The sequence below is a fragment of the Lotus japonicus genome, chromosome 2 (genome assembly GCF_012489685.1).
Source record: "Lotus japonicus ecotype B-129 chromosome 2, LjGifu_v1.2".
Classification (NCBI taxonomy): Eukaryota; Viridiplantae; Streptophyta; class Magnoliopsida; order Fabales; family Fabaceae; genus Lotus; species Lotus japonicus.
In genome coordinates, this window is record NC_080042.1 from 9,273,072 (window position 1) to 9,280,571 (window position 7,500).

A 7,500-nucleotide genomic window follows, 5' to 3' on the forward strand; every position below is an offset into this window, starting at 1 on the left:
GTCTGGTTTCTTTCATCTTCAAAACCTGGGGGTTGATGAACATAAACTTCCTCTGAGATATAACCATTTAGGAAGGCACTCTTTACGTCCATCTGATGTAGAACTATGTTGTGATTTACTGAGAATGAGATCAACAGTCTGATTGCCTCCAGTCTTGCTACTGGAGCAAATGTTTCGGTGTAGTCTATTCCTTCCTGCTGGCTGTAGCCTTGAGCAACTAGCCTTGCCTTGTTTCTGACTACTTCTCCTTTCTCATTTAGCTTGTTTCTGAATACCCATTTCGTTCCAATAACATGAACATTCTCAGGCTTCTTCACTAAGCTCCAAACATCGTTCTTGGAAAATTGATTCAATTCTTCTTCCATGGCCAGAATCCAATCCTTGTCCTGAAGAGCTTCATCTATGGACTTGGGTTCAATTAAGGACACCAATCCTTTCAGACTCAGCAAGGTCTCTTCAGAGGGTCTGAAGGCAGATCTGGTTCTGACTGGTTCATCTTTGTTGCCCAGAATCAATTCCTTAGGGTGAGCTGCAGTGATTCTGCTCTTCTTCAGAGTTTGTGAGTTAGAGGGACCAGCTTCTTCCTCTGGTTCATCTTCCTCTGGCTCAACTTCCTCTGGAGCTTTGCCTTTGTCAGAAACATTAATGCTTAAATCTGCAAACTTTTCAACTAGCTTTGACTGGTCAGAGTCAAGCTTATCATCAAATCTAACATGAATAGATTCTTCAATAGTCTTAGCATCAGTATTATAAAATCTAAAACCTTTAGATCTATCAGAATAACCAAGTAATAGACACTTAGAAGACTTAGCATCAAATTTATGCAATCTATCCTTAGTATTGAGAACATAACAAACACAGCCAAAAGGATGAAAATAAGAAATGTTGGGTTTTATGTTCTTCCACAATTCATAAGGAGTCTTATTCAGAATTGGTCTCACAGAGATTCTGTTCTGAATGTAACATGCTGTATTTACTGCCTCTGCCCAAAAGTGCTTAGCCATGCCAGTTTCTTGGAGCATGGTTCTAGCCATCTCCTGAAGAGTTCTGTTCTTCCTCTCAACAACACCATTTTGTTGAGGAGTTCTGGGACAAGAGAAATCATGTGCAATTCCATAGGAATCAAACAGACTCTCAAACTTGTCATTCTCAAACTCTCCACCATGGTCACTTCTGACACGCACAATCCTACAAGCCTTCTCGTTTTGCACTTGAGCAATGAAGGTAGAGAACACAGCATGAGACTCATCCTTGCGGGTTAGAAACTTTACCCATGTCCAGCGGCTATAGTCATCAACGATAACCATCCCATATCTCTTGCCACCTATAGACTCAGTTTTCACTGGTCCAAACAGGTCGATATGCAGAAGTTCTAACGGCCTTGAGGTTGAGACAACATTCTTTGCCTTGAAAGGGACTTTTGTGAATTTGCCTTTCTGACATGCTTCACAAAGAGCGTCTGAAGCGAACTTCAGATTGGGTAAGCCCCTGACAAGGTTTAGCTTGCTCAGCTGAGAAATCTTTCTCATACTGGCATGCCCTAACCGTCTATGCCATACCCACTGCTCTTCATTAACAGACAGAAGGCACTTCACATTCTGAGCCTCCAACTCAGATAATCTGATCTTATAAATGTTGTTCTTCCTCTTGCTGTTAAACAGAACAGAGCCATCGATCTGACTTACAGCCCGGCAGGACTTTTGATTGAATATAACATCATAACCCTTGTCAGCTAATTGACTTATAGACAATAAGTTATGTGTTAAGCCGTCTACCAATAAAACATTATCAATGCATGGACTACTATCTACACAAATAGTACCAGTACCAACAATTTTACCCTTTTCATTTCCTCCGAAGCCAACTTCGCCTCCAGGCTTAAGTTTCAGCTCTCGGAACATACGCTTTTCTCCCGTCATGTGACGCGAGCATCCACTGTCCAGATACCATGATTGGTGTTTCAGTGGAGCTATCAAGGATATCTGCAACGTAGATAATCTTGTCCTTAGGTACCCACTTTCTGGGTCCTCTTTTGTTAGTTACCCCAGAGGTTCTGATCACCTTGGGTGTCTCAACATAATATTTTAAAGGAATATTTGCATGATATTTAGTCATAGAGAAAGATCCCTTTTTAAGAGGGTTTTTAGCAATTTTAGCAGGTACAGGATCAGGCAATATGGTACTAGAGGGAACAAAGCATTCATACAAGGATTTAGCTTTAGACACAGAAGGCTCATTTCTAATTGGTTTAGAATAGCCAATGCCATGCATTCCATTTCTGCTTACGCCATAGATCATTGAAGCCATTAAGCTTCTATCCACGCTTTTAGCTAGGAATCTTTGAAAAGACTTTTCATACTTAGATTCATTTCTACAATCAGAGGCATCACAGGCAACAATTTCTTCTAACTTAGCAATCTGGTTCTTAAGCACAGAGTTAGAATTTACCAAGCATGATTTTCATTTTTCAAATCAGAAATAATTTTCTCATGTTCAGAAGGAGTCTTGGAGACAGCAGATAAGTTCTTTTTCAACTTTTTATGCTTAGACAATAAAGAGTTATACTTATCCATGATATCAGACAAAGCATGTTTCAGTTCAGAGGTAGAGAAAGAAGCAAATACCTCATTTTCATCGTCTGAGTTAGGATCTCCTTCTGATTCTGAGTCAGAGTCAACAGCTTCCTTTGACTCTGCTTCCTTGTTTTTGACAATGGCCATGAGTCCTTGGACTTCACCATCAGAGTCAACATCCTCTGACTCTGATTCATCAAATGTCACCATCAGACTCTTCTTCGTCTTGAAGTGCTTCTTTGGCTTCTTGTCTTTCTTCAACTTTGGACAATCACTTTTGTAGTGCCCAGATTCTTTGCACTCAAAACATGTGACTTCCTTGATTGAAGACTTCTTCTGGCCTGAGGACTCATACTTTCCTTTTGCCTTTCCAGAGCCTTTGAACTTGCTCTGCCTGTGCTTCCAGATGCGGTTGAGTCTCTTGGAGATCAGAGTCAGCTCATCTTCATCAGAATCTTCTGATGCTTCTTCAGATTCTTCTTCTTCAGCTTGAAGAGCCTTTGACTTCTCAACCTTAGCCTTTTCAGATTTGGATTTCAAGGCTATGGACTTTTTCCTCAGATCTTGCATCTCTGAGCGTTTCAGCTCATGGCATTTCAAAATGCCGATGAGTTCTTCTAAACTCATATTCTCAACGTCTCTCGTGAGCTCTATTGAAGTCACCAAAGGCATCCAACTTTCAGGAAGACACCTGATGACCCTTATGACATGATCTTTTGTTGTGTAGCTCTTGTTGAGAGGTCGTATGCCAGCTACAAGTAATTGAAATCTGGAGAACATTTCTTCAATGGACTCATTTGGCTCCATGATGAAGGATTCATACTTTTGGATCAAAGACAATGCCTTTGATTCTTTGACTTTCTTGTTTCCTTCATGAGACATTTCAGAGAATCAAAAATGCCTTTAGCAAACTCACGATCTGTAATCTTCTGGTACTCCTCATAGGAAATAGCACTTAGAAGAATTGCTCTTGCTTTGTGATGTTGTGAGTACAGCTTCTTTTGATCTGCAGTCATCTCTGACCTTGGGATCTTCTTGCCATCTGCATCAACTGGACGCTCATAGCCATCCACAATAATATCCCAGAGATCTGCATCGAAACCCAGAAAGAAACTTTCCAGTCTATCTTTCCAATATTCGAACCTTTGACCATCGAACATAGGAGGCTTTGCATTGTAACCATCTCTTTAAGTTTCACTGGTGGTGGCAGCCATTGTTTTTCACACCGGCCCGGATCACTGAACACTGTTAGGTGTGGTAATCAGAACTTGCGCTCTGATACCAATTGAAGGTATGAAAAACGGTAGAAAGGGGGGGTTTGAATAACGTTTTCAGTACAAAACTTCCACCTTAAAGATTTTGGCAAATCTTTCGAGAACTTAAGTGCTAAAGATAAGAGATAGAAAAGCACACAAGGATTTTATCCTGGTTCACTTGATAAATCACTCAAGCTACTCCAGTCCACCCGTTAAGGTGATTTCTTCCTTCTTAGAATGAAGGCAATCCACTAATCAGGTAAGAGTTACAACTGCACTTGAAACCTACAAGTGACTAACAATTACACTGACTTAGCTCACACTAAGATTCACTCTCTTAGTCTTCTCTAGGATCCGATCAACCTTGATCTCCTAAAGGCAAACTATACAACTGTATATGAAGTTCTTGTTTACAAAGAAAGTGCTTCTAAAAAGCTTATAGTAAACACAATGAATTTCAGATGAAAGAAAGCTTAGAATATTTTGAATATGTCTTGCGCGTGTGTATTGCTTCTTCTTGGTTTCTTAGCCGCTTCTTTCAATCTTCAGCCTCTATATATACTCCAAGGATTAGGGTTGAGCGTTGCATGGGAAATGCTACCGTTGGAGGGCAGTTCTGGAAAATCCAGCTTCTGCTGTGGCTGAGAACGTTAGGTAGGTCGTCAGGAAGGTACACTTGCTTTTGTACTTGGATAGCGACTTGACCTTTTAACCTAGGAGACTTCTGATCAGGGGAATACTTCATATTGGAACTTGTGAAGCCGGTTGATCAGAGTCAGAGGGAAAGCACAGATCCTCTGACCATTGTATCTTCTGATTCTGAACTCAGAGGGAAGAACATGGCCTTCAGAGTTTCTTGCTTCTGGACTTCAGAGTTTCCACTATTCAGCTTCTGGATCTTCAGAGTCTTCTACACCATCAGAACATCTGAACCTTCAGTGTTTCTTGGTTATCAGAACTTCTGGATCTTCAGAGCTTCTAGCGACTGAGTCCACATCAGAGTTTGTATAGCTTCAGAACTTCTGAAGCTTTTCCACTGTTCATACTGAACATGGTGAATGCGAAAGCGTTGCTTGGGTCACTCTTTATACACAGTGCTTCTGATTTGTGTGAGATTGAGTTGAGGTCAGAGCCTGTAAATAGCACACTCAGAAAAACACGTTAGAGTACCACAATTGTTCATATCAAAAGGTTAACTTGTAATCATCAAAACATAGAGTTGTACTACTAGATAAAAACTTGATCTTACATCGCAGTCACGCAACTAAAAGGGACGTTCACTTGAAACAGGATTGCATGCCAACCGTTCGATGCAAAAGCATGGAGCCAGCCAGCAAAAACAACCCAAACACAACTCATACACCCTCACGTACAGTAGACCCAACACCACTAAACGTTCCACACCCCGCAATGCCAAGGCAAGCGAGCAAATGGAAGCATCGAGTAGCGCCATGTCTACATCGCTAGGTATGATGAAACCTGGAAATGTACCCACCGCATGTACCGATCGGGACTCGTTATTTGAGGGACAAGAAAAATCGCTTTCACAATCAACATTTTCTTCAAAAGAGATTTTATTTCAAGAGAAATCGCTTTCACAATCATTTTCTTTGAAAAGGTTTTCTTCGAAAAAGTCGGATCATTTTTTAGAAACATTTTCACAATCATTTACCATATGGCAAAAACTCACGTTTAGATCAAAAATCGCGTCCAAACTAGATCACACGACCCGCCGAGACATGCAACACGAATTTCGGTTCGTGCTGCGGCATCACGAATTGACCCCTGACGCTAGCGCCGTCACCGGAATCCCCACGCCAATGAGATTGTGGTCGGCATTCGGCACGTCAAGAGTGAAATCAATCAGCCACATCACATTCCAAACAGTTGGGACAACACAAAAATCAAGCTCCGAAAATGAGGATCGACGAATGCCCGACCGACGGGTTGAAGCTCACGAATTTGAGCTCGAACATGCCGGAGTCAAGCAAAAGCTTCACCAAACCTTAAGAACGCAATGTTTGTGTGCCACAACTGGGTGTGATAAGTCACAAATTGTGACTGGGTTGTCGTTTACCCATTTTGAAAAATCTCGGTCGGGACGCAATTTTTGATCGGGACATGAATTTTGAGTGATTTGATCCGTTTAATCACTCATTTGCCATGGAATGAGGTGAAAAGCTAGCCCGGGACGCTCAGGGGGGCATTCCATAGCATTTCTGAAAATTTCACGTTGGGCTGATTTTTCACCTGGATGCTCCCCCCTACTATAGGAAAACGCAACAATTCCACACTTGTACAAGATGATACCCTTTTTTTGAGGAGACATAAATTTAGTTTGGGCACCTAGAGGTCGAATTTGGACGTGATTTTTTGCAGGCATGCTTATAAAAATGAAACAAGATGGTTCCCAAAGTTTCATCAACTTCCAGCAAGGGATGGATTTAATATGAATTTTTTCTTGGGACGAAACCGAGAAAATCGGTAAAAATAGGAAAAGGTACCTTGAGGTTGAATTTTGGTCTGGATTTTTTTCTGTACATCAAGGATCATATCTCTAACATTCCCACAAAGTTTCATTACATATGCACACGGGGATTTTTTTATATGATTTTCCGACCGAAACGGGGGAAATCGGTAAAAATAGAAAACGGTACCTAGAGGTCGAATTTTGTTCTGGAATTTTTGGTGTACCTCAAGGAGCATATTTCCAACATTTCCACCAAATTTCATTGAATATGCACACGGGGATTTTGTTTTGCCACGTTTTTACCGAATCCGGTAACATGTTGGGCACCATGGCATGGCATTGACAAACCAACTTTTCATTGAGACTTGAGCTTTGCCCCTGGAAATTTGTTTTCCATGCATATTAGCCTAGGTTTCACGAGGGAGATTCATTCTTGGTGCATGAATTCTCAATGTTTCGCATGGTTTCACGTGGAATCATGGTATTTCCAAGCTTTTCACGTGGAATCCTGAGATTTCCAAGCTTTTCACGTGGAACTTGGCCAATTTCACGTGGAATGTTGAGATTTCCTTCCTTTCCACGTAAACCTGGGCTATTTCACGTGGAAACTTGAGTTTTCCACGTGAAACCTTGGAATTTCACGTGGAATCCTGAGATTTCCTAGCTTTCCACGTGAAACCTTGGAATTTCACGTGGAATCCTGAGTTTTCCAAGCTTTTCACGTGGAACTTGGCCAATTTCACGTGGAATGTTGAGACTTCCTTCCTTTCCACGTGAAACCTGGGCTATTTCACGTGGAAACTTGAGTTTTCCACGTGAAACCTTGGAATTTCACGTGGAATCCTGAGATTTCCTAGCTTTCCACGTGAAACCTTGGAATTTCACGTGGAATCCTGAGATTTCCAAGCTTTTCACGTGGAACTTGGCCAATTTCACGTGGAATGTTGAGATTTCCTTCCTTTCCACGTGAAACCTGGGCTATTTCACGTGGAAACTTGAGTTTTCCACGTGAAACCTTGGAATTTCACGTGGAATCCTGAGATTTCCTAGCTTTTCACGTGGAAACTTGAGTTTTTCACGTGGAATGTTGAGATTTCCTTCCTTTCCACGTGAAACCTGGGCTATTTCACGTGGAAACTTGAGTTTTCCACGTGAAACCTTGGAATTTCACGTGGAATCCTGAGTTTTCCAAGCTTTTCAC